At 40.7% G+C, this 25,477-nt stretch overlaps 1 protein-coding gene across 1 annotated transcript in view; it reads left to right on the forward strand.

Moving 5' to 3' along the window:
* LOC134357280 (adenomatous polyposis coli protein-like) overlaps positions 1–25,477 on the forward strand; it is a 170,489-nt gene that overhangs the window by 15,603 nt on the left and 129,409 nt on the right. Inside the window, 1 exon segment of the mRNA XM_063068642.1 lies at positions 308–394. The gene's annotated coding sequence lies outside the window, so the exon portion shown is untranslated.

Below are 25,477 nucleotides of genomic sequence, written 5' to 3' on the forward strand. Positions count from 1 at the left end.
AAACGAAGAATTGTCAAAATGGCTCCTTGAGCTTTGTTAATTTCACTTTGGCCTCAACTTCCCTTTCCCGCTCATTTCTCATAATCCTTGATTTCCTTAAAGTTTAAAAATGTATATATTCTGAATCTTAGCTCAGATTTCAGTCTCCATCCTTTAATCAAATCCCATATTTATTCACACTGGAAAAGAAATGGCAACATGAAATTTATAGTTAATTGCCTATAATTTACTTTATATTGGAATACTATCATATTTGCAAAGGAAATTGGTTTTCAATTGAAAGTTTTGATCTTTTTCATTTTCTCAGATATATTGGACCTGTTCCCCTTGGTGAACTAAGTCTTGGATAAAAGAAACTACGTCCATTTGTTGCATCTTTTGTGGCCATTTTCCTGTAAGTGCAACATTCAGGTTTTTATGAATATGTTTTTTTATTAGGCACATGGTATTTTGAGAGATCTTTTGTTGTACTGTTAGATTTGATGATTGGAATCAAACAGGAAGTAATATTCTAGTTTGAAGGTGAGATACAAGTTACTACTGACAAGCTCTCGCTGTTTTTTTTAATTTCAGGCATTTTAATCTATGAGCATGATAAAAATCTAAAGGCAAGGGAATTTAGATGATTTGGGTGGAATACCACAGTTTGTTTAGAAAAATTCTTGGACTCGTAGTAAAAACAAATATATGGATGGTTATCTTTGGCACGTTGATGCCAAATTCTGAGCTAACAATTCAAAAATAACTTAGTTTATGCCAGAAATTTTGTTAGCTTTTTCTTTTTAATAGAATCAGTAAATATATTTCTAGTTGGATTAACTATTTTTCAATAAAACTTTATATAGTAATACTTTGTTAAAGAATACAAATTATTCTGTACGCTATTGAATGGAATTCCCCCGAAAGAAATTTATCTTTTACTCACATGTCTGAAATGTGATATTCTAACTACTTAATTAAATGACTATTTGTAGGTATGCTTCTAATATATTGTGCAGAAAATAACTGGTCCCAGTATTCAGTGTTGCAGACCTGCTGTGGAAATTTTTGCTGCAATATTATTGTAAAACATTTTTTCCTGATGTAGTTCTCTGAGACCCTGGTAATTTGAAATTCATTGAAGTTTGCTGGTAAATTCAGGGAGGTCAAATCAGGTAAATGTGCTGAAATAAAGTTTTCTAATTTAAATTATTTCACTGCAATAAAGTTTACAAATTGAGTAGTCTTACCACCTTGTGATTTTTCAATAAACCATATGATTTTAAAGTTAATATTTTTGGGTTTATTCCCAAAATAAATATGTAACAGATGGCAGTACAACTAGAATGTAGAATGGTGTTAAACAGGTAATAATGTTGGTTAATTAAGTGCAAAATTATATTTAACATTAGTATATGTGATGTATAATGCATTTACTAAGGACATTGAGGTGGTATAATAAGATTAAGCTCAAGCACAGGAATAAAGAACTTCAGAATAACAGATGTGTTATTTCTGATAGAGAGAAAATGCATTGTCTCTTTAATTAAATATCCTGAACTCAGCAGCTACAGTTCCAAATGTCTGTAGTTGAACAAATATACAAAGGTATTTGAAAAGTTTTGTGATTGAAAGTTTCATGAGCCAGCATGTTTCAGTAGAAAGCCAAGTAGTTAGGAATGGTGAGGATGGAGCACTGCGGGAGAGGTGTGGGATAGCTGGCAGTGGAGGAGTGCCGGGCAGGGGGTGATGAGGGTGCAGACACACCCGGCCCTGAGACACCCAACGAGGTCATTTGATTATAAAAAAATTGGTTTATTAATCATTTCAGAATGTCCTTATGGTGCTTCCCACTCTCTCCCCCCTCCCTTTGCCTTTTCCCAACCATGATTTCCCCTCTCCCTGCCCTCTTCACATTCTCAGTTCACAATAGAGACCCACATCAGAATCAGGTTCATATCACTGACGTATGTCATTAAATTTGTTTTTTTTTGTGGCAGCTATACAGTAAAGTACATAAAAATACTACAGTACTGCGCAGAAGTCTTAGGCACCCGAGCTATATATATGAGGCTGTCTTTTGCACAGTACTGTATCTGTACAGTATTCTATTCTCTATATTAAATGAATAGAATAGAATTACCAAAGGTGATATGAAAATATTTGTTGCTGAATGCTGTTGAGTTGTCATCAACTCATGGCAACCCTGTGGAGAGTGTAGTTGTCTATAGGATTTTGGTGGCAAGATATGGAAGTAGGCCTTTCTTCCACACACGTACTGCTGCTCCCCAGGTTGGGATCCAGCTGGATACGAACTCGGGGCTATCCACCTTGAAGTCCAGTGCTGATGCCACCTCAACACCAGCCGGCCAAAATATTTACAGATACATAAATATTTGAGGAATTCAAGCAGATTGTCTCTTCCATAGGATTAAAAACCGAGGGGTCATCTACTGGAGCTTTTTTAGATTGAAGAGCTTTGAATGTGTAGATACAATAAGATCTTTATATTTGTTACTCATTAAAATTAGAATGAAAATGATTGTTAAAAAGTCAGGAAGATCTTTGAGTATGTGGTAGCAGTCACAATGATAATTTCAGGAGAATAGCATGCAAATGGATTCTGGGTTTTGCAATAGAGGAATAAGATGATAGATCTAAATATAATGTGAGAGAGTTTGTTGGAATCACAAGTACAGACTGAATAGTTTTTTGCCACATACAGGTTTCCCCCGCCATCTGAAGGTAGATCGTTCCTATGAAACGGTTCGTAAGCCAAAATGTCGTAAAGCGAAGAAGCAATTACCATTTATTTATATGGGAAAATTTTGTGAGCATTCGCAGACCCAAAAATAACCTACCAAATCATGCCAAATAACACACAAAACCTAAAACAGCAGTAACATATAGTAAAAGCAGGAATGATATGATAAATACACAGCCTATATAAAGTAGAAATACTTCTCCCACAATCATTACTGCACTGTTTTCCGTAGCGAAAATCTCATGCAAGTGCTGTTGGCAAAAACACTATCCAGTAACCTTTAAGCTATGAAGCTGCCAAATCATACCAAATAACTCGTAAAAATACACAGCCTATATAAAGTAGAAATAATGTATGTACAGTGTACTATCACTTACCGGAATCAGGACAGCGCCCAGCACACTAATGATGGTGTGTTAGACTGAGTCGTTGCAGGTTGGGGTGGTGCAGTGGCCCCCACCCTCCGGGCCACCAACCAATACTAAACCGCGAAGCATGCAGGGGTGCAGCGGTAGCCGGGAGGCACACAGCACATCTTTAAGAAAAAGCCGAAGCAAACATGATAATTAATTAGGTGCCGCCTGACACGTACTTGTCGGCCCAGATCAGTGCCAATTTCCGATTGCGTTGTCTCTGATCTCGGCCAATAATTACGCGTCAGGCGGTACCTAATTAATTAGCATGTTTATTTCGGCTTTTTTCTTAAAGATGTGCTGTGAGCCTCCCGGCTACCGCTGCATTCTCTGCGAATCGGTATCTGTCCGTGGCCTGGGGGTTGGGATGGTGGGACACTGGGGTGTCATCTCATCATCGTCTGTTTCTATTAGGGCAGGCAAGTCATCTTCTATCTCTGCCCACCTCGATGTCGAAGGTCGAGGTTCGTTGTCTGCTGTGGCTGATGTGGAAGGCTTGCTTGACTGCAGAGCCTCGCACAATTTTCTATCACACAGTTCTTTGTAAGCACTCAAACCATCCTGCAAATATCCCCTAAACCTACGTATCCTTTCAAAATTAAAGTCGTACTTTATCATTGCAGTGAAAATCTCACACAGTTGCTTCCCGTTCAGTTTCTTGATGACTTCACTTTCGGTCCGTTCGCTACTGCATTCAGTTTCAATTGTTATCCTTTCCTCTTCCAATTGCATCAGCTCTTCACCTATCAGTTCTTGGTCATGGGATGCCAAAACCTCTTCAACATCATCTTTGTCAACTTCCACAAGCCAAACTCACTTCGTCCTTGCTTCATTCACCACGATCGAAACGCTTAATTATGTCTAGTTTTACGCTAAGTGTAACTCCCTTACTCTTTCAGGCTTTTCGGACACCTTAGAACTCATCTTGCTAACGGCTGCTCAATGCAAAATGCTTAAGCAATGCCATTCCGAATCCGGAGCAGAGCGGCTGCTCGGGGCGCGCGCTGCCTTTCTTCGTAACAGTGAAAACACCTTCTGAAAGTGGAAACAGGGTACTAATGTAGGTCTTTCGTAACAGTGAGGTTTCGTAAAGTGAACTTTCAAAAAGCGGGGGAAACCTGTACTAAGTTTCAGGAGCATTTTAATGGAATAGCTAGAGAAACAGGAAGCCTTAGGAAAGGAAATCAGTCGTAGTGCTAAATTTGGGAATATTCGAGACACCAATGTTAAGTTTTGTATGTCCAAAATGTAAAAGTAATTAAACGAGAAATAAAAACAGGAGCCTGCGGATAACATGTCATAATTTTGTTTTTACTTTAGTGGACAGACACTTGACGTAGTGGCATGATGATGTATGCCAATCACATACTTTCACAAATAACCCATAATGAATTACTTAAATGAACAAGAATGCTTAATCAAATATTTACAATATTACTCAAATATTACTGAAATATTAAATACACAACATTCCTCCCTGCTTTAGCTATAAGCTCAATATACTCAATATAGAATGCATATTAATGCACATGCACACGCAGGCACAACTATATAATACAACCACTATCCACAGCATAGTAAATTTTAAATTGTCCCATTGAGGGCTAAAGATTTAATCGCTGTGGAGGCTTTCTTACTTTGGTGGAATGATATCTTTGCTGATGAGGGGGATCATTTTGCTTGGCAGGTGAGATTATGTCTGTGAAACAATCTCAGGTTCTGGGGTCTGTGAAATTTGTACCCATGACTGATCCAGCAAAATCCAGGTGAATCCTCTGCCAGGGCAGTGCAGGCCATTGCCAGGGATGGAGGGGTGCTGCTCTTGGCATCTGGTTGTAGGAGTTGATTCTGGACTGCAGGAAGTGGGTCTGACAGTTCTGGCCACTTTTCTTCTCTAACAATTGATTCTGCTCTCAACTGATTGATTTGTTGTCTCCAGATGATTTTAGATGCAATCTTCACTGTTTAGGAGAGTGGTCCAGTACTGCTCTCATTCATTCAGAGTACACACTTTTTGTCACCTCTGTAGTCCCTCACCAGGACTGCCTGTCCAGGAGTGAAATGTCAAACTTCCCTGTTTGATGAGCCCTCAGTTTGTCTCAGCTGTTTGTCCTGCATTCTCCTGTGATTGGCTTGAAGAGATCCAAGCTTGAGCACAAAGGATGGCCCAGGAATAGCACAACAGGTGAGTTGTTGGTTGTGGAATTTGCTGCATTGAGATATGCAAGGAGGAAATTGACAAGCTTCTGATTTGGTGTGAATGTAGTGTGTTCTGCTGACATTACTTGCGGTGCATTTTTTAGACTCTGGGCAACCCTCTCTGCCAAACCATTTGTAACTGGATGGTATGGTGCGGATATATGTCTTATTTCATTCATTTTCTGGAATGCCTAAACTACTCTACAACAAACTGTGGTCCATTGTCACTGACTAAGTGTTCTGGAACACTAATTCTTGAGAAGAGGCTTCTTAATTGTGTGCGAGGCTATTGGAAACACTTCTGGCCACTTTGTAGCTCTGTCCACTATTACCAAGAAATTTGTGCCCGTGATTGATCCAGCAAAGTCCACATGAATCCTCTGTCAGTACAGTGCAGACCATTGCCAGGGATGGAGATGTGCTGCCCTTGGCATCTTTTGGAAGTTTTGGTATCACAAACACTCCATGGCAAGTTGCTTGATCTGATGATCTATTCCAGGCCACGAGACACAGCTTTGAGCCAGTGCTTTCATTTTGACCACACCTAGATGACAGGCGTGTAGCTCCTCCAACACTTTAGCTCTCACCTTGGATGGTACAACAACTCTCAATCCCCACATAAGACAACTTACATCGGACTTCCGGGTCATCAAGGGAATGGCGGCGTAAGGAAAAGGTCTCTCGACAAAAAAGAAGGTAAACTGCCCCAAAATCGAATTTAGACAAATACTTAATATTGCATAACTATATTAATAAAAGGGGCAAGGATGATGTCTAAGAACAAGATTAAAAAGTCCGCTCCGAAGGCTGATAAACATAAAGAGACGCAGCAAGGCGACGGACCTAGCTCCCCCACGGCAAGCCAGGACGGAGATAATGAGGGGGAATCGGTGACTCTTGTCTTCGATTCTCGGAGAGATTCGCGAGTTCCGACAAGATAACAGCAAACAGCTGGAAGATATTAAAGGAGAAATAGTAAAAACTAACTCCCGGATAGACGAAGCCGAAGCGAGGATTGTTGGAATTGAAGAGAAGCTACAAAACGCCGAGGAAGTGATAGCAGAAATGCTGAAGCTGCAAGACCAGCTCCAGTGGAAACTAATAGATCAAGAAGGCCGCTCGAGAAGGAAAAATGTGAGGATCTACGGAGTTCCCAAAGGAACCGAAGGTAAACCCGGATTGATGATTCCCTTCATAGAGAAGCTGCTTAGAGAGAACCTTGATATACCGGCCGCAAAAGACCTACAGATAGAAAGAGCTCACCGCGCGTTGGCACCACAGCCTCCAGCAGGCGCCCAGCCCAGTTCGATTCTGGTCAGATTTCTCAGTTACAGAACGAAGGAAGAGGTGCTTAAACGGGCATGGCAAAAGAAAGGTTTCATGTGGAACAACTGCAAAATCAGTTTAGACCACGACTACGCACCGGGGATTCTTGCCAGACGGAAGGAATATACGGAAACACGGAGAGTCCTGAAGGAAAACAACATCAGATTCCAGACCCTGTATCCAGCTCGGCTGAGAGTCTTTTACGACGAAGGGACAAAAACTTACGCTACGGTGGAGGAGGCAACGTCGGACCTGGCGGACCGGGGACTACCTATTAAAGTTATCACCCAACCGGAGTCGCTACTGGAGAGGATTCGGCAGAAGTCGTGGCAGTTAGTGGGGCGAGGATGCTCCACTTGAACCAGAGTGTCAAACTACAAGGAAAAGCTGCAAATATTCAGACGCGAATGTACAGAGAATACAGATTAATTAAGAGAAATGACTGAAAAGAGTAAATCGGACTTAAAGGTAAAATGAAAACTGGTAACTGAAAATAAACTAGGCGGAATAACTTGAATGATAGCAATTTGGTCGAGACATAAATAGGAGAAAATTCTCTATGATTATTCAAACTGCTGAGGGCCCTCTAACACGGTGAAGATAGACCCCTCTGAACTGAGGCGGATCGGTGCTCAGGCCTCACTGTGGGAAGTCGGGAAAAATTTTCAAATGTTACACGTTCAAAAATGTCCAGGGTGTGGTTATATGTCTTGGTTTACTGTTGAGAAGGGATTGCTTACTGTTTGGTTAGAAAAGGAGAGTGTTTTTTTCTACTAGAGAAAAATGCAAACTGAATTGGTAAAAATAATTGCCTATAATGTTAATGGGGTTTTGAATCCAATTAAAAGAAATAAGATTATGTCTAAATTGAAAAAAGAGAGGGCACAAATAGCTTTCCTCCAGGAAACACATATGAGCCAATCTGAACATGGAAAATTAAAAAGAATGGGCTTTAAGCATGTATTTTATTCATCATATAACTTGAGTCACAAAAGAGGGGTAGATACTTTAATATCAAGTACTCTTAATTGTGAACATATTTCAGAGACTAAAGACAAAGAAGGACGGTTTGTAAAAATCACAGGAAGAATAGAAGGTATAGAAATAACATTGCTGAATGTTTATGCTCCTCCAGGTTGTGAATGGTCATTTTATAGACACATTTTTGACCTAATGGTCAGTTCTCAAGGGGTAGTAATTTGTGGAGGGGATTTTAATATTAGATTAAATCCTGTATTAGATTCTTCAAGAATAGTTACTCAGAATAAACCTCTGACTCGGAAAATGAATTCATTGATGGAGGAGTTGGGAATTATAGATGTCTGGAGGGAATTACACCCTACTAGTAAAGATTATACACATTACTCTTTCCCTCATTCAGCCTATTCAAGGATAGACTATTTCTTTATCTTTAATACAGATAGACTCAGGATAAAAAACTGTAATATTGCAACAATTGATCTGTCGGATCATAGCCCAGTCTCTATGTCTCTAATCCTGGAAAGGAAAATGAGGAAAACACTATGGAGGCTAAACTCACATATACTCAATAACCCGAAAGTAATGGAGAGATTAAGGGGAGAAATCAAAGAATATCTAGACCTTAATGACACGGGAGAAACATCACCAGTGATCTTATGGGATACATTGAAAGCTGTACTGAGAGGGAAAATTATTTCCATTACCACTCACATGAAAAAAATCAATGCACAAAAATTAGCAGACCTTCAAGGAAAATTAAAACAACTTCAAGTTGTAGATAGCAACAAAAGTAATTCAAATCGAAAACAGGAAATTAGGAAATTGCAAAGTGAAATGGACGATATTTATACGTTGGAAACTCAAAGAAATTTTCTTTACCTGAGACAAAAGAATTATGAAGTAGGAGGTACATCAGCTAGATTATTAGCATATAAATTACGAAAACAACAAGCAGACAATACAATTCATAAAATAAAGAATCCAAAGACAAAGCTTGTGGAGAGTGCAATAGGGAAAATTCAAGAGAGTTTTGAAACGTATTATCGAGAGCTGTATTCCCAACCCCGGGCCCCCAATGAGCCCTATATAGACAGTGTATTGAATTTTTTAGATCTACCTAAACTTACAGATTTACAAAATGAAAGTTTATTAGAACCAGTAACTGTCAAAGAACTGAACGTGGCCATCTCTAGGTTAAAGGCTGGAAAGTCCCCGGGTTCTGATGGGTTTACCTCAGAGTGGTACGTCCCTGAAGACACAGTTAGCCCCATTACTACTTAACACCTTTAATTGGATCTTGCAGAGAGGAGAAACTCCACCTTCCTGGAGAGAAGCGATTATTTCAGTTATTCCTAAAGAAGGTAAAGATAAACTAGAATGTGGCAATTATCGGCCAATTAGTGTTCTTAATTTAGATTACAAACTATTTACATCTATATTAGCGCGCAGATTGGAAAAGCTTTTACCTGGCCTAATTCACTTAGACCAGACTGGATTTATTCAACAAAGACAAACACAGGACAACATAAGGAGAACTCTGCACATATTAGAACAGGTTAATAAGAACGAGACAGAGACAATGGTAGTAGGATTGGACGCTGAGAAAGCTTTTGATTCGGTTAGTTGGGCATTCCTATACAGAGTGTTAGGAAGATTCGGCTTTCAAGAAAAGTTTATTAAAGTAATTCAGACTCTATATGACAGCCCTACAGCCCGAATTAAGATAAATGGGGACCTCTCTGACTCCTTCATCTTAGAGAGAGGCACTAGACAGGGATGCCCAATTTCTCCTCTCCTTTTTGCGCTATATATTGAACCGCTTGCCCAACTAATAAGACAGAGTGAAATCGTAAAAGGTATCAAGGTGGCAGGGATTGAACAGAAAGTGGCGTTATTCGCAGATGATGTTTTGGTCTATCTGAGTGAACCAGAAAAATCATTTATAGGATTGTTTACACTGTTGGATGACTTTGGGAAAATATCAGGTTATAAAATAAATGTAAAGAAAACGCAGGTTATGTCCCTAAATTATACACCATCCAAAAAAATTGCAGGATACATACGATCTTAAGTGGGAAGCTAAATCATTAAAATATTTAGGAATAACCCTGCCGAAGGATCTTTCAACACTGTCACAGGTAAATTATGGGCTATTAATCTCAGAGATAAAAGCAGATATGCATAGATGGAATCTTATCCCCTTTTTAAGTTTAAATTCAAGGATAAATACTATAAAAATGAATATTCTTCCTCGGTTATTGTATCTTTTCCGTACTTTACCGGTGGAGGTGGATGATAATCAATTCAGGGAATGGGACAAATGGATTTCCCGCTTCATTTGGCAAGGAAAGAAACCTAGAATTCGATATAACACCTTACAGTTAGGGAAGGAAGGAGGAGGTATGGTTCTTCCTTGCCTGAGAAATTATTTTTATGCCTCACAAATAACCCCTCTGTTATATTGGTGTAATAGGGAATATAAGGCTAGATGGAAGGAAATAGAATTTGGATTAGTTGACAGTTTTCCTCTACAGGCCTCAATAGCTGACAAAGGATTGATGGCCCAGTTGGAAAAATTTAAAAACAGTTGGATAAATCTTACATTAAAAGTATGGCAGAAGGTGGTTAATTCATGTGGAATTAATAACATGTTAAAACTCTTTAGATGGTGTGCATATGATACCGAATTCCTTACCAACAGAGGAGATAAAAGATTTGAGTTATGGATAAAGAAAGGTCTTACAACCTACCTCTCATTTATAGATGAAAGAGTATTACAAAGTTTCCAAATCCTGCAGGACAAACATGGCCTAGAACATAATGACTTTTTTAGGTACCTTCAAGTACGAAACTATGTTAACCAGAGTTGTAGATATACAGACCTATCAACAGTAGAATTAGAATTTTTCAAGATTCTGAATTCGGCTTGCAGTTCAATACCTAGTAAATCAGTTTCTCGAGTATATAATGCACTCTCCCATGCTAAAAATGTAAATACACTGTATATTAAAGAGAAGTGGGAGAAAGAAGTGGGGTTGGTACTTTCAGAGGAGGCTTGGGGGAAAATCTGCAGCTTTCAATGGTCCTCGACTAATTCTTTGACTTGGAGAGAACATTGTTGGAAAAACATTATAAGATACTTCAAGACCCCATATCAGGAAAAATATAAAGATACAAACGTGACGTGTTGGAGAAGGTGCGGCTCCAAGGAGGCAAATCATTTTCATATTTTCTGGGATTGCCCTAAATTAAGTCTATATTGGGAAGGTATTCATAGAACATTAGTTAAGGTACTTAGGTACCAGATACCTCTGAACTTTGAGACGCTCTATTTGGGGCATGTATTGTTTCTTGAACAGAAGGAAGATATAAAGTTGCTGCAGGCCCTCTTAGCGGCAAGTAAGAAATCAATCACTAGAAAGTGGCTAAATCCAATACCACCTACATTAGAAGATTGGCATGAAATTATCTTGGAAATATTTAAAATGGAAAAGTTGACTTATTCCCTGAGAATTCAAAAAGAAAAATTTTATCAAATCTGGAATAAATGGATTGTATATATAACCCCAATGCGAGCAGACTTTAGATGACTCTCCTAATGATTTATACTGCTCTTCTCGTCAACACAGTAATATTGCTAATGTAAGCACCCCTAGTCTAAATGTCTTTTTTTTTTGTTTTCTTTTGGAAAATAGAGAATTAACACAAGTAAAGGGAAAGATTTGGGAAAGGGATAAAAAATGGAAAAATTAAGTAAATAAGTACATAAGGATTGGATAATTATGTCTGCGGGCAGGAGCAAGCATGAACAAATTAGGATATAAACACCTACAATGGTTGTTACATAGGCTTATATACAACATTTTGGACCAGTGGAAATGGTCCAGAAGAGTTATATGGAAACTATTATTACCATTTTTCTGAACAACTAATACCATTACTTAGCCTAATAGATTAGAATTACCACAGTACATAATTATCTATTTAAGTGTCTAATTTCCTTTCATATCATCTCAATGTGTACTTAAGAATGTATAAATAATTATAGTTTTATACATATAAAAAAATGGAAAAGGTTATTTGTGTGAAAAAGTACATGATATTTGTGAATTCCTTATCCAAATAAAAATAAAAAATTTAATTAAAAAAAAAGACAACTTCCATCAAGTGCAAGTTCGTCCCAGTGCTGGTACAGATGGGCGAAGAGGGTTTACTGTTGCATATTCCAGCCATTTTGGGTTGCCATATAGACCTGAGACAACGTGGAGTCTTTTCTAGTTTCTCTTTGGATCATCTGCCGTAATAGGGAGACTTTCGATTTGCATTTGGGGAAAATATATCAACAGGTGTGTCCTCCTTTGTAAATTCTTCAGCTACTTCCTTTTCCAAGGGTAAACAGGACAATTCATCAGCTTTTCCATGGTTAGTTGTCCTCCTGAATTTGAGCTTGTAGTTCTGTCCCCAAAGAAACGAAACCTATTTCTGTATTTGTGCTGCTTCTATGGATTGAAAATGGATACTAGTGTTTGATCAGTTATGAGGATAACTCTCTCCCATACAGATTCTGGTTGAACTGTTTTGCACCCCAATCCTGACTCAAGGCCTCTCTGTTAATCTGTGCGTAATTTTTCTCTGCAGCAGTAAGGGAATGTGATACAAAAGCTCTAGGGTGTTCACTTCCACCACTCATAACATGTGACATGACTACACCTATACCATAAGGTGAGGTGTCACAGGCAAGCTTCACTAGATGATGTGGATCATAATACGTGAGTACAATGTCTGCCATCATAATTTCCTTTACATTTTTGATAGCCACCTCACACCGTTTTGTCCATTGATGTTTCTTTCTGATCTGTAATAATGAGTTCAAGGGGTGGAGCACAGAAGCCAGGTTTGGCAGGAACCTGTTGTAGTAATTGACAAATCCTAAAAAAGACCACAACTTTGACATGTCCTTTGGCCTTGGGGAATCCACCGCTGCTTGAATTTTCTCAGCATACTTGTACAATAATGCTGTGACCACAGTAAGTGACGCTTCATTTTAAAAAAAACACTTGTTGCGTCATGCTCTGAGTCTGTAATCTGTTTTTAACACTCTTGAGATTTCGGCAATGTTCCATGTTATCTTTACCAGTAAAAATGATGTCACTCAGGTAACCTTCTAGCACCTCGTCTGTAGTTTTCTGTCAGAGTGCAGGTGCAGTCGTTACTCCAAAAATAACCCTATTATGGACTCTTCTTCCATCTCCAACTGCAGGTAGGCCTCATCTAAGTCTACTTTGCTGAAGTGTTTTCCTCCAGAAAAGTTTGCAATGATGTGCTCTTTCCTGGGCATTGGATATTGATCTACTATCATTTCTTGTTTGATAGTGTTACATGCTCATGGAGATCTGTTTTTTTTGTGAGAATGATGTAATGGTCTTTTGGAGGTCACCTGATGTGATTTTCCCGCTGATGTGAGGTCACGTGATGACATGTGCCCCGTGACTATATAAGGGTCGACCCAGATGACGCAGTTAGCTTTTGAGTTTGTAGACTTCCAGGTAGAACGTGTTGTGCCTCCGTTTCTGTTGCGTGTTCGTTTTTGTGACGCAGTTTCATTTTTAAAACGGAAGGTGCGTTCTCTTACAAGATATTGTATTATTGGACTGGAAATTTGTGGCTGGAAGTGCCAATTTACTCAATTCTGATAGTTTTGAAGGGAGAGTGAAGAATTCGTCGAAGTGAAGGATTGAGAGAAATCGGCATTGTTTGGCAAGTTTAATAAAGAATCGACCTTTCTGAATCTTCGTTGGGGAGAACCTGCATTGAGATAACTTTTGCAAAAGGGCAATGAGTCCATGCAAAAAGGTGCTCTCTCTCTAAAGGAATTTAAGGTCAGTTGATTTAAACTGTTTATTTTCGGCATTGGGAATCCTGTGGACAGAACCAGCAGTAAAGGTGCGTCTGTGAAGAAATCCTTCTCCAGAGAAGTCTCCCCCAATTGAATGCGTAAAACTGTTGGACTTCCGAAGTTATCGCTTTAAGAACTATATCTGACTATCGCTTTAAGAACTGTTTTCGCATTTAACGCTTTAAGAACCAGAACTGAGTGAAGTTGGTGAACGGCTGTGTACCTGCTAACCTCCGGTTAAAGTTTTCCTTTGTTTTTTTTTCCTTATCGTTTATACGTGCTTAATAAATGTTTGGTTGTTTTTATATAACCTGTAACGATTACTATTCATTGTTGCTGGTTACGTAACAATAGCGACCTTAAAATCACCACAGATCCTGACTGACATATTTTTCTTGGCTACTGGGACCACTGGTGTTGCCCATGGCTCTACTCAGCCTTGGAAAGAATTCCTTCAGCATCCATGTGATCTAGCTGACTGGCTGCTTTACCATGGATGGTACACGAAACCAGACTGACTTTGTAAAACTTGAGTGTGGCATTTTCATTTAACATTATTTTATGCCATTCTTGAACACTGCTGTGGGATCGTCCAGTACCTTTCTAAATTCACTTTCAGTTGACTCTATTACAGCAGAAGTGGTATGCAAATGATGGTGGATCTCCAATCAAGTTGTAGTTGTCTTAGCCAATCACACCCCAACAATGTTGGCCCTCCTGTTTATTTACCATATACAAGCCCAGTGTGGCTTGTTGTATTTCATTGTTACAAATGTTAAACCCATGGGAACGATCTTTTATCCAATCTTTCTTTGGATGTCTACAGGCTTTAGTTCAGTATTTTAGAAATGCCTTTCAAACTCAATTTTATGGAATGACTGAGACTGCCAAGACAGTGTCCAATCGCAAACAAGAGAAAATCTACAGATGCTGGAAACCCGAGCAATACACACAAGATGCTGGAGGAACTCAGCAGGCCAGGCAGCATCCGGGAAAAGAATACAGTTAACGTTTCAGCCTGGCCTGCTGAGTTCTTACAGCGTTTTGTGTCTGTTGCAAGGCAGTGTCCAATTCCTTTTTCATTAGTTTGCCATTCACTTCTGGTGTAAGCCATATTACTTGTCTGTTGTTAGTTTTCACATTGTAAATCTCATGGCTACGCAATCCTCTTTCACTCTCATCATTATAAGACTTTTCATCAACAGCATGCAGATTAGTGCTGTTTTTGAAACTGCAACTTGATTTTTAAAAATATTTTTTCTCTTCCCTGTGCAGTCCATTTATGTTTGTCTGCCCAACATGCTATTTGTGTGTGTTTTACTTTGTTGCATTTTCTGAAAATTTTGCCTTTAAATCTGCATTGGTCTGGTGTACATGAGCCCCTGCCACATTGATAACATAATTTGTTTGGCCAGACTGGTTTCTGTTTAGACATTGCAATTTTGTTCATGCTCACTTTCATTCCTGACTGCAACTCAGTTGCATCCCTACATGCCTTTTCTATTGACAGTGATTTCAACTGCACTAAATGTGAATAGTACTTCAGTTAGGATCAGTTCTTGTAAGATTGCTTTGAATGCTTTCTTGTAAGATTCCACAAACGAATCGATCCCTCAGTGCATTGTGAAGTCCATCACTGAACTGACAATGTTCAGACAATCTCTTCAGTTCATCCACGCATGCTGAAATAGATTCCCCTTCCGCTTATGAAACCTAAGGCGTTCTGCAATCAACAATCATCTGAATTCTAAATGTTGCTGAATTACTTTCACAATATCAGCAAAGCTCATTCCGGCTGTTTTTGTTGGAGCAGTCAAACTTCTAAGCGAGCTATATATATTTTTTAACTTTTGCACTCAGCAAAATTGGCACTCTCTTTCCTTTGGCCATTTTGTTTACTTTAAAATATTGCTCAATTTGCTTAGCTTACAATGTCCAGTTATCTCTTATGCAATTAAACACATCTGTCTTTCCACTGTAGCCAACCATTTCTGCTTTGTTTTAATTTATGATTATCACCCAATACTCATTGTTCATGAACCTGTGAATTCGCCCATTTTCTGTATATTTTTTAAACTCAACAATCTCTGTCCCTTCCTGAAGGAGCACATGCTGCACTTTTTTGTAAGCTCAATGGTTTCATGCTGTGCATTTTTTAAAAAAACTCTTAACACCTAGTTGCACATCAACTGCTACGTAGTCGTCTTGGGTTAGTTTATATCTTCCATGTCACCACTGTTATGGTTTGTAAATCCAAAATATAAAAGTTCTTGAAAATAAAAGACGAGAGCCCGGGGATAACGTGTTTACTTTAGCGAGATGCACACTACTGATGTGGTGATGTGAGGACATGCCATTCACGTACTTTTGCATACAACATAACCTGTAATGAATTATTTAAATAACAAGAACTTAATCAAACAATATATTTAAAATATTACTCAAATATTACTTAAATATTAAATACACTACAACCAAAATTTGAGATGTGTAAATATCAAACAGGTTCATAGGATCTAGAATTGCTATTGCAATTTCCACCTTTGCTTCCCTCAAAGGTAGAAATTAGGTTGCTTTCAGGTGACTTTTTTTTTCTTGGAGAGCTACAATGAAACTCATTTTTCTTAATCCTACTTAAATTTTCTACTGTAATCTTTTAATTAACATCAATTGCATCTTTCAGGATGGTACATGAAAACTAGACTTCTTGCTTTCATAAGGTCGTTTTGCATTGTTTCAGTCCTCATCCTGTAAAGTTAGTGCATTTTGCCTGAAATATGCTCTTTTTGACAGGTTAATACTTGGATAAGGAGTTGATGTAGGAGAGAGGGCATAAGATTTTTGGATCATTGGGCTTCCTTCCAGGGAAGGTGGGACCTGTACAGAAGGGATGATTTGCACCTGAACTGGAGGGGAGCTAATATCCTTGCGGTATGTTAAGATTGCTTCGTGGGGTCAAAACTAGAATTGCAGGGGGATGGGAACTAGGGTGCCAGAACAGTTAGTGGAGAGGGTGTGGAGGCAGATGTAGGTAAGACCTCAGACAAAGTCAGGAATCAAAAGGTTGAGCATGGTATGACGAGTATCTTGAACTGCCTATATTTCAATGCAAGAAGTATTGTAGGAAAGGCAGAAGAGAGAATAGTGCTGAAGATGATGTAGCTGGTTTACAAACAGAGGCAATGTGTAGTGAGCAGCACACATCAAAGTTGCTGGTGAACGCAGCAGGCCAGGCAGCATCTCTGGGAAGAGGTGCAGTCGACGTTTCAGGCCGAGACCCTTCGTCAGGACTAACTGAAGGAAGAGTGAGTAAGAGATTTGAAAGTTGGAGGGGGAGGGGGAGATCCAAAATGATAGGAGAAGACAGGAGGGGGAGGGATGGAGCCAAGAGCTGGACAGGTGATTGGCAAAAGGGATACGAGAGGATCATGGGACAGGAGGTCTGGGAAGAAAGGCAAGGAGGGCTGGGGGAAACCCAGAGGATGGGCAAGGGGTATATTCAGAGGGACAGAGGGAGAAAAAGGAGAGTGAGAGAAAGAATGTGTGTATAAAAATAAGTAACAGATGGGATGCGAGTGGGAGGTGGAGCATTAGCGGAAGTTAGAGAAGTCGATGTTCATGCCATCAGGTTGGAGGCTACCCAGACGGAATATAAGGTGTTGTTCCTGCAATCTGAGTGTGGCTTCATCTTTACGGTAGAGGAGGCCTTGGATAGACCTGTCAGAATGGGAATGGGATGTGGAATTAAAATGTGTGGCCACTGGGAGATCCTGCTTTCTCTGGCGGACAGAGCGTAGGTGTTCAGCAAAGCAGTCTCCCAGTCTGCGTCGGGTCTCGCCAATATATAAAAGGCCACATCGGGAGCACCGGACGCAGTATATCACCCAGCCGACTCACAGGTGAAGTGTCGCCTCACCTGGAAGGACTGTCTGGGGCCCTGAATGGTGGTAAGGGAGGAAGTGTAAGGGCATGTGTAGCACTTGTTCCACTTACACGGATAAGTGCCAGGAGGGAGATCAGTGGGGAGGGATGGGGGGGGGGACGAATGGACAAGGGAGTCGTGTAGGGAGCGATCCCTGCGGAAAGCAGAGGTGGGGGGAGGGAAAGATGTGCTTAGTGGTGGGATCCCGTTGGAGGTGGCGGAAGTTACGGAGAATAATATGTTGGACCCGGAGGCTGGTGGGGTGGTAGGTGAGGACCAGGGGAACCCTATTCCTAGTGGGGTGGCGGGAGGTTGGAGTGAGAGCAGATGTATGTGAAATGGGGGAGATGCGTTTAAGAGCAGAGTTGATAGTGGAGGAAGGGAAGCCCCTTTCTTTAAAAAAGGAGGACATCTCCCTCGTCCTAGAATGAAAAGCCTCATCCTGAGAGCAGATGCAGCGGAGACGGAGGAATTGCGAGAAGGGGATGGCGTTTTTGCAAGAGACAGGGTGAGAAGAGGAATAGTCCAGATAGCTGTGAGAGTCAGTAGGCTTATAGTAGACATCAGTGGATAAGCTGTCTCCAGAGACAGAGACAGAAAGATCTAGAAAGGGGAGGGAGGTGTCGGAAATGGACCAGGTAAACTTGAGGACAGGGTGAAAGTTGGAGGCAAAGTTAATAAAGTCAACGAGCTCTGCATGCATGCAGGAAGCAGCGCCAATGCAGTCGTCGATGTAGCGAAGGAGAAGTGGGGGACAGATACCAGAATAGGCACGGAACATAGATTGTTCCACAAAGCCAGCAAAAAGGTAGGCATAGCTAGGACCCATACAAGTGCCCATAGCTACACCTTTAGTTTGGAGGAAGTGGGAGGAGCCAAAGGAGAAAATATTAAGAGTAAGGACTAATTCCGCTAGACGGAGCAGAGTGGTGGTAGAGGGGAACTGATTAGGTCTGGAATCCAAAAAGCGTAGAGCTTTGAGACCTTCCTGATGGGGGATGGAAGTATATAGGGACTGGACATCCATGGTGAAAATAAAGCGGTGGAGGCCAGGGAACTTAAAATTATCGAAAAGTTTAAGAGCGTGAGAAGTGTCACGAACATAGGTAGGAAGGGATTGAACAAGGGGGGATAAAACCGTGTCGAGGTATGCAGAAACGAGTTCGGTGGGGCAGGAGCAAGCTGAGACAATAGGTCGGCCGGGACAGGCAGGTTTGTGGATCTTGGGTAGAAGGTAGAAATGGGAAGTGCGAGGTGTGGGAACTATAAGGTTGGTAGCAGTGAATTGGAGATCCCCTGAGCGGATAAAGTCGGTGATGGTGTGGGAGACAATGGCATGGTGCTCCTTAATGGGGTCACGATTGAGGGGTAAATAAGAGGAGGTATCCGCGAGTTGTCGCTGTGCCTCGGCAAGGTAGAGGTCAGTACGCCAGACTACAACAGCACCCCCCTCATTGGCGGGTTTAATAATAAGGTTAGGATTAGTGCGGAGGGAGTGGAGAGCAGAGCGTTCCGAAGGAGTGAGGTTGGAATGGGGACAAGGTGCGGTGAAGTCGAGACGGTTGATGTCCCGTCGGCAGTTAGCGATAAAGAGATCCAGAGCAGGCAGAAGACCAGAGCGGGGTGTCCGTGAAGAAGAGGAGGGTTGAAGACGGGAATGTGTAGTGAGGAAAGGCTATTGATAGGGCATAATTGCAGTCAACAGGATGAGTTGCAACATAAAAAGTGGACAAAATCTCGAAGGGTGATGAATGCAGGGCTGAAGGTGTTATATTTGAATGGACGCAGTATGCAGAAAAAGGTAGATGAACTTGCAGCACAGTTGTAAACTGGCAGGTATGATGTTATAGGCATCACTGAATCATGGTGGAAAAATTATAGCTGGGAGCTTAATGTCCAAGGATAGACATTGTATCAAAAAGATAGCAAGGGAGAGGGGGCAGCATTGCTCTGTTGGTAAAAAATGAAATCAGATCATTAGAAAGAGGTGGCATAGGGTTGGAAGGTGTTGAATCATTGTGGATAGAACTAAGGAACTGCAAGGGTAAAAAGACCCTGATGGGACTTGTATACAGCCCCCATACAGTAGGAAAGATGTGGTCTACAAATTACAACGGGAGATTAAAATGCATGGCAAAAGGGCAATGTCATGGGGGACTTCAATAAGCAGGTAGATTGGGAAAATCAGGTTGGTGCTGGATTACAGGAAGGGGACCACATGGGAGGTTAGTTCAGAAGGTTCAGACACGAGGTATCCATGGAGTGGTTGGAAACTGGATTTGAAATTGACTGTGTGGGAGAAGACAGAGTGGTAGTGGATGATTGCTTCTCAGACTGGAGGCCTGTGACTAGTGGTATGCCTCAGGGATCTGTGGTGGGATCATTGTTGTTTATTGTCTATATCAATGACCTAGATGATAATGTGGTAAACTGGATCAGCAAGTTTGTTGATGACACTAAGATTGGAGACCTTGTGGACAACGAGGAAGACTTTCAAAGCTTGCAGAGGGATCTGGACCAACTGGAAAAATGGGCCAGAAAATGGCAGATGGAATTTAATGCAGACGTGTGGGGTGTTGCATTTTGGAAGGGCAAGTCAAGGTCGGACATACACAGTAAATGGTAGGGCATTGAGGAGTGCGGAGGAACAAAGAGATCAGGGAGTTCAGATATATAATTTCCTGAAAGTGGCATCACAGGTAGACAGGGTTGTAAAGAAGGCTTTTGGCATCTTGGCATTCATAAATCGAAGTATTGAATATAGGAGTTGGGATGTTGTGGTGAGGTTGTATAAGACATTGGTGAGGCCAAATTTGGAGTATTGTGTGCAGTTCTGATCACCTAACTGGAGGAAGGATATCAGTAAGATTGAAAGAGTGCAAAGAAGATTTACTAGGATGTTGCCGGGTCTTCAGGAGTTGAGTTACAGGGGAAGATTGAACAGGTTAAGACTTTATTCCTTGGAGCGTAGAAGAATGAGGGGGGATTTGATAGAGGTTTACAAAATTATGAGGGGTATAGACAGAGTAAATGCGAGTAGGCTCTTTCCACTTAGATTGGGAGAGATAAATACGAGAGGACATGGCTTTAGGATGAAAGGGGAAAGGTTTAGGGGGAACATTAGGGGGAACTTCTTCACTCGGAGAGTGGTGGGAGTGCGGAACGAGCTGCCATCTGACGTGGTAAATGTGGGCTCACTCTTAAGAATAAACTGGATAGATACATGGATGGGAGAGGTCTGGAGGGTTATGGACTGGGTGCAGGTCAGTGGGACTAGCAGAATAAAGTTGAAGGACTAGAAGGGCTGAATGGCCTGTTTTCTGTGCTGTAGTGTTCATTGGTTCTATGGAATTTTTAGAGTGCCTGCGAGATGACTTTTTTTAGAGCAGCTTGTGGTTGAGCCCACTAGAGGATCAGCTGTTCTGGATTGGGTGTTGTGCAATGAATCAGAATTGATTAGAGAGCTTAAGGTTGATGAACCTTTTGGGGAAAGTGATCTTAATATGATCAAATTCACCCTGAAATTTGAGAAGGAGAAACTAAAGTCAGATGTATTAGTATTACAGTGGAGTAAAGGGAATTACAGATGCATGAGAGGGAAGCTGTCCAGAATTGATTGGAAAACAGCACTGGCAGGGATGACAGCAGACCAGCAATAGCTGGAGTTCCTGGGAGCAATTTGGAAGGCACAGGATATATACATTCCAAAGAGGAAGAAGTATTTGTAAGGAAAGATGACACAACCGTGGCTAACAAGAGAAGTCAAAGCCAACATTAGAGCCAAAGAGAGGGCAGAAAATAGAGCAAAGAATAGTATGCAGTTTGAGGATTGGGAACCTTTTAAAAACCAATAGAAGGCAACTTAAAAAAAAGTCATGAAGAAGTCAAAGATGGAATACGAAAGTAAGCTAGCCAGTAAAATTAAAGAGGATACCAGAAGTTTCTTCAGATACATGAAGTGTAAAAGAGAGGCGAGAATGGATATCGGATCTCTGGAAAACGATACTGGAGAGTAGTAATAGGGGACAATGAACAATGGATAAACAGAATTAGTATTTTTCATCAGTCTTAAGACTCTAGCAGTATGGTAGAAATTCCAGGTCTCAGAGGGCAAGAAGTGTGTGAAATTACCATAACTAGAGAGAAGGTTCTTGGCAATATGGAAGGTCTGAAGGTAGATAAAGTCACTTGGACCAGATGGTGTACACCCCAGGGTTCTGAAAGAGGTGACTGAAGAGATTGCGGAGGCATTAGTTATGATCATTCAAGAATCACTAGATTCTGGAATGGTTCTAGAAGACTGGAAAATTGCAAATATTGCTCCACTCTTTAAGAAGGGAGAGTGACAGAATATAAGGAAACTATAGGCCAGTTAGTCTGACCTCAGTGGTTGGGAAGATGTTGGAGTTGATTATTAAGGATGAGGTCTCAGGTTACTTGAAGGCACATGATAAAATAGGCAAGAGTCAACATGGTCTCCTCAAGAGAAAATCTTGCCTGACAATTCTGTTGGAATTCTTTGAAGAAATAACAAGCAGGATAGACAAAGGAGAATCAATTAATGTGTACTTGCTTTTTCAGAAGGACTTTGACAAGGTGCCACACGTAAGACTGCTTAACAAAGTACGAGCCCAAGATATTACAGGAAAGATTCTAGCATGGATCAAGCAATGGCTGATAGGCAGGAGGCAAAGAGTGGGAATAAAGGGGGCCTTTTCTAGCTGGCTGCCGGTGACTAGTGGTATTTCACAGGCGTCTGTGTTGGGACCGATTGTTTTTACATTATGTCAGTGACTTAGATGGTGGAATTAATGGCTTTATTGCAAAGTTTGCAGATGATACGAAGGTAAGTGGAGGGGCCAGTTGTTTTGAAGAAGTAGAGAGGCTACAGAAGGACTTAAACAGATTAGGAGAATGGGCAAAGAAGTGGCAAATGGAATACAGTGTCAGGAAGTGTATGTTTATGTGCTTTGGTAGAAGAAATGAAGGGTTGACTATTTTCTAAATGGAGAGAAAATACAAAAAATTGAGTGCAAAGGGACTTGGGAGTCCTTGTGCAGGATTCCCTGCAGGTTAATTTGGAGGTTGAGTCTGTGGTAGGGAAGGCAAATGCAATGTTAGCATTCATTTTAAGAGGACTAGAATATAAAAAGCAAGGGTATAACGCTGAGACTTTATAAAGCACTGGTGAGGCCTCATTTATTATTGTTGCCAAACAATTGATACTGGAGTGTACAGTCATCACAGCCATATTTGATTCTGCACTTTGCGCTCCCTGGAGTACAAATCGATAGTAAATATTAAAAATTTAAATTACAAATCATAAATAGAAAATAGAAAAGGGAAAGTAAGGTAGTGCACAAAACCAAGAGGCAGGTCCGGATATTTGGAGGGTACGGCCCAGATCCGGGTCAGGATCCGTTCCGCAGTCTTATCACAGTTGGAAAGAAGCTGTTCCCAAATCTGGCCATAGGAGTCTTCAAGCTCCTGAGCCTTCTCCCGGAGGGAAGAGGGACGAAAAGTGTGTTGGCTGGGTGGGTCGTGTCCTTGATTATCCTGGCAGCACTGCTCCGACAGCGTGCGGTGTAAAGTGAGTCCAAGGACGGAAGATTGATTTGTGTGATGTGCTGGGCTGTGTTCACGATCTTCTGCAGCTTCTTCTGGTCTTGGACAGGGCAACTTCCATACCAGGTTGTGATGCATCCTAGAAGAATGCTTTCTACAGAGCATCAATAAAAATTAGTGAGGGTTTTAGGGGACAGACCAAATTTCTGTAGCTTTCTCAGGCAGTAAAGGCGCTGGTGGGCCTTCTTGGCAATGGACTCTGCTTGGTTGGACCAAGTCGGGTCATTTGTGATATTGACCCCAAGGAACTTAAAGCTTTTGACCTGTTCCACTTGCGCACCACCGATGTAAATAGAGTATTGTGAGCAGTTTTGTGCCCTTTATCTTATAAAGGATGTGCTGAAACTGGAGAGGGTTCAAAGGAGGTTCACGAAAATTATTCCAGGGTTGAATGGCTTGTCATATGAACAGCCTTTGATGGCTCTGGGCATGTATTCACTAGAATTTAGAAAACTGAGGGATGACCTCATTGAAACCTATCGAATGGTGAAAGGCCTTGATAGAATGGAATTGGAGAGGATGCTTCCTTTGGTGGGATAGTCTAAGAACAAAGGATACAGCCTCAGAATAGAGGGGTGTCCTTTGAGAATGGAGATGAGGAGGAATTTCTTTAGCCAGTGATTGGAAAATCTGTGGAGGCCAAGTCTTTATGTATATTCATGGCAGAGTTGATTGATTCTAGAAGGGTCAGGGCATTAAAGAATATGGGGAGAAGGCAGGAGATTGGGGCTGAGGGAAAAATTGGATCAACCATGATGAAATGGCAGAGCAGACTTGATGGGCCAAATGGTCTAATTCTACTCCTATATATTATGGTCTTATCTCCCAAAAATTGAAAGAACTTGTAGATCTTGGTAATCTGAAAGGTAAATCGAATGTCCCATGCAGAGAAAGACTACTAGCTGTCAGAGTTACTTGTTTGGTCACATCCTATCAGAGTATTCACTTTATTCTCCCTCCCTTCCTCACCACATCTGCAATTCAAAGTAACTTAATTTCTCTTTCCTTGTTTTGAGAAAGGTTCTCGGAACTTGAACATCAACCTTATTTTTCTTTCCACAGATGGTTGCCTATTCTGCTGAGTGTTCCCAGCATTTCTCCTGTGCATCTTTCAAGCATAGTAATCCCAGAATAGTATCAATGATGAATGCTGCTGTCCACAAGTAATTTTCTGGTCCCTATTTTTCCTTAATACATTGTAGCTATTAATATTGTGTTTGTTTTCCCCCTTTCTTTGATTCAAGCCCCCTTTTAAAGCATTCTGTCATCATGCCATTTTGCTACTTGTTCTTGTCAATTAACAGTCATGCCATACTTTTAACTTTATATGCAGCCACTCCAAATCCATCTTTGATTGACATATTTTTGTTTCTTCAGCTGCATTGATAGGAGGGAAGAAAATGAAAATTTCTGACTGCTGATTAGTTTCTTACGGAAATCTCACATTGGAAATAATCTTACTACTTTTGTCCTGAATAATTTGAGTTTCCTTCCAGTGATTGAAGACTTAGGAGTATGTTAGCAATATACAGCCAGCAGAAACATCAACTCTGTTCAACTCTGCATATACGATGTCAAACACCATATGAATTATCAGTATCAAAGAGATGATCTCTCAGGCTTCAACTTCCAGAAGTATAAAGTTAATTTGCTTAATCTTTCCTCATTTGTCAAATGTGCCTACCCCAGGGATCAGTTTGCTATACTTTTTTGCTGTGTTTGCTCTGTCACCAGAATACATAATGGAAATCATTGTACAATAAAAGGTCAAATATCCTGTTGAACCTATGCAATAGCTTTCATTGATACTTGTAGGGCTATATTTTGGTCCCTCTACCATGGCCTATGAATCCTTTACCTTTTTTTAAAAAACTCCCATTGCTTTCTCCCCTCCTCTCCTATTGTCCATTCTCCTTCCTCTCCAGATTCCTTCCTTTACAGCCCTTTATCTTCCCTACTCACCTGGTCTCACCTATCACCTAGCTCTCCTCCTTTCCCTCCTTCCTTTCCAGTTCCGAAGGAGGGTCTCGGCCATTTCTGTAGATGCTGCCTGACCTGCTGAGTTCCTCCAGCATTTAGAGTGCATTGCTTCAGAACATTCATCTATCTGTTGTCTGTCTTAATGTAGTTTCAATGGAACAGAATCAGAATGTTTGGTTTCATTAGCCAGTACTTCTAACTATTATTTGGAAGTTAAATTATGTCCTGATTTTATTTCTTGAAGACTGGTTCTTATTTTAGTTAATCCATAATTATGTTATCCCTAACTTTAGAACCCTGGAATGATCCCCAACATCCTTGAGTTATTTTACTTAGAACAGCTGTTCTGTTTCCAAGATGCCTTCTGAGTCTTTCAGGAGACAAACACAAAA

The sequence above is a fragment of the Mobula hypostoma genome, chromosome 16, assembly GCF_963921235.1.
Source record: "Mobula hypostoma chromosome 16, sMobHyp1.1, whole genome shotgun sequence".
Lineage (NCBI taxonomy): Eukaryota > Metazoa > Chordata > Chondrichthyes > Myliobatiformes > Myliobatidae > Mobula > Mobula hypostoma.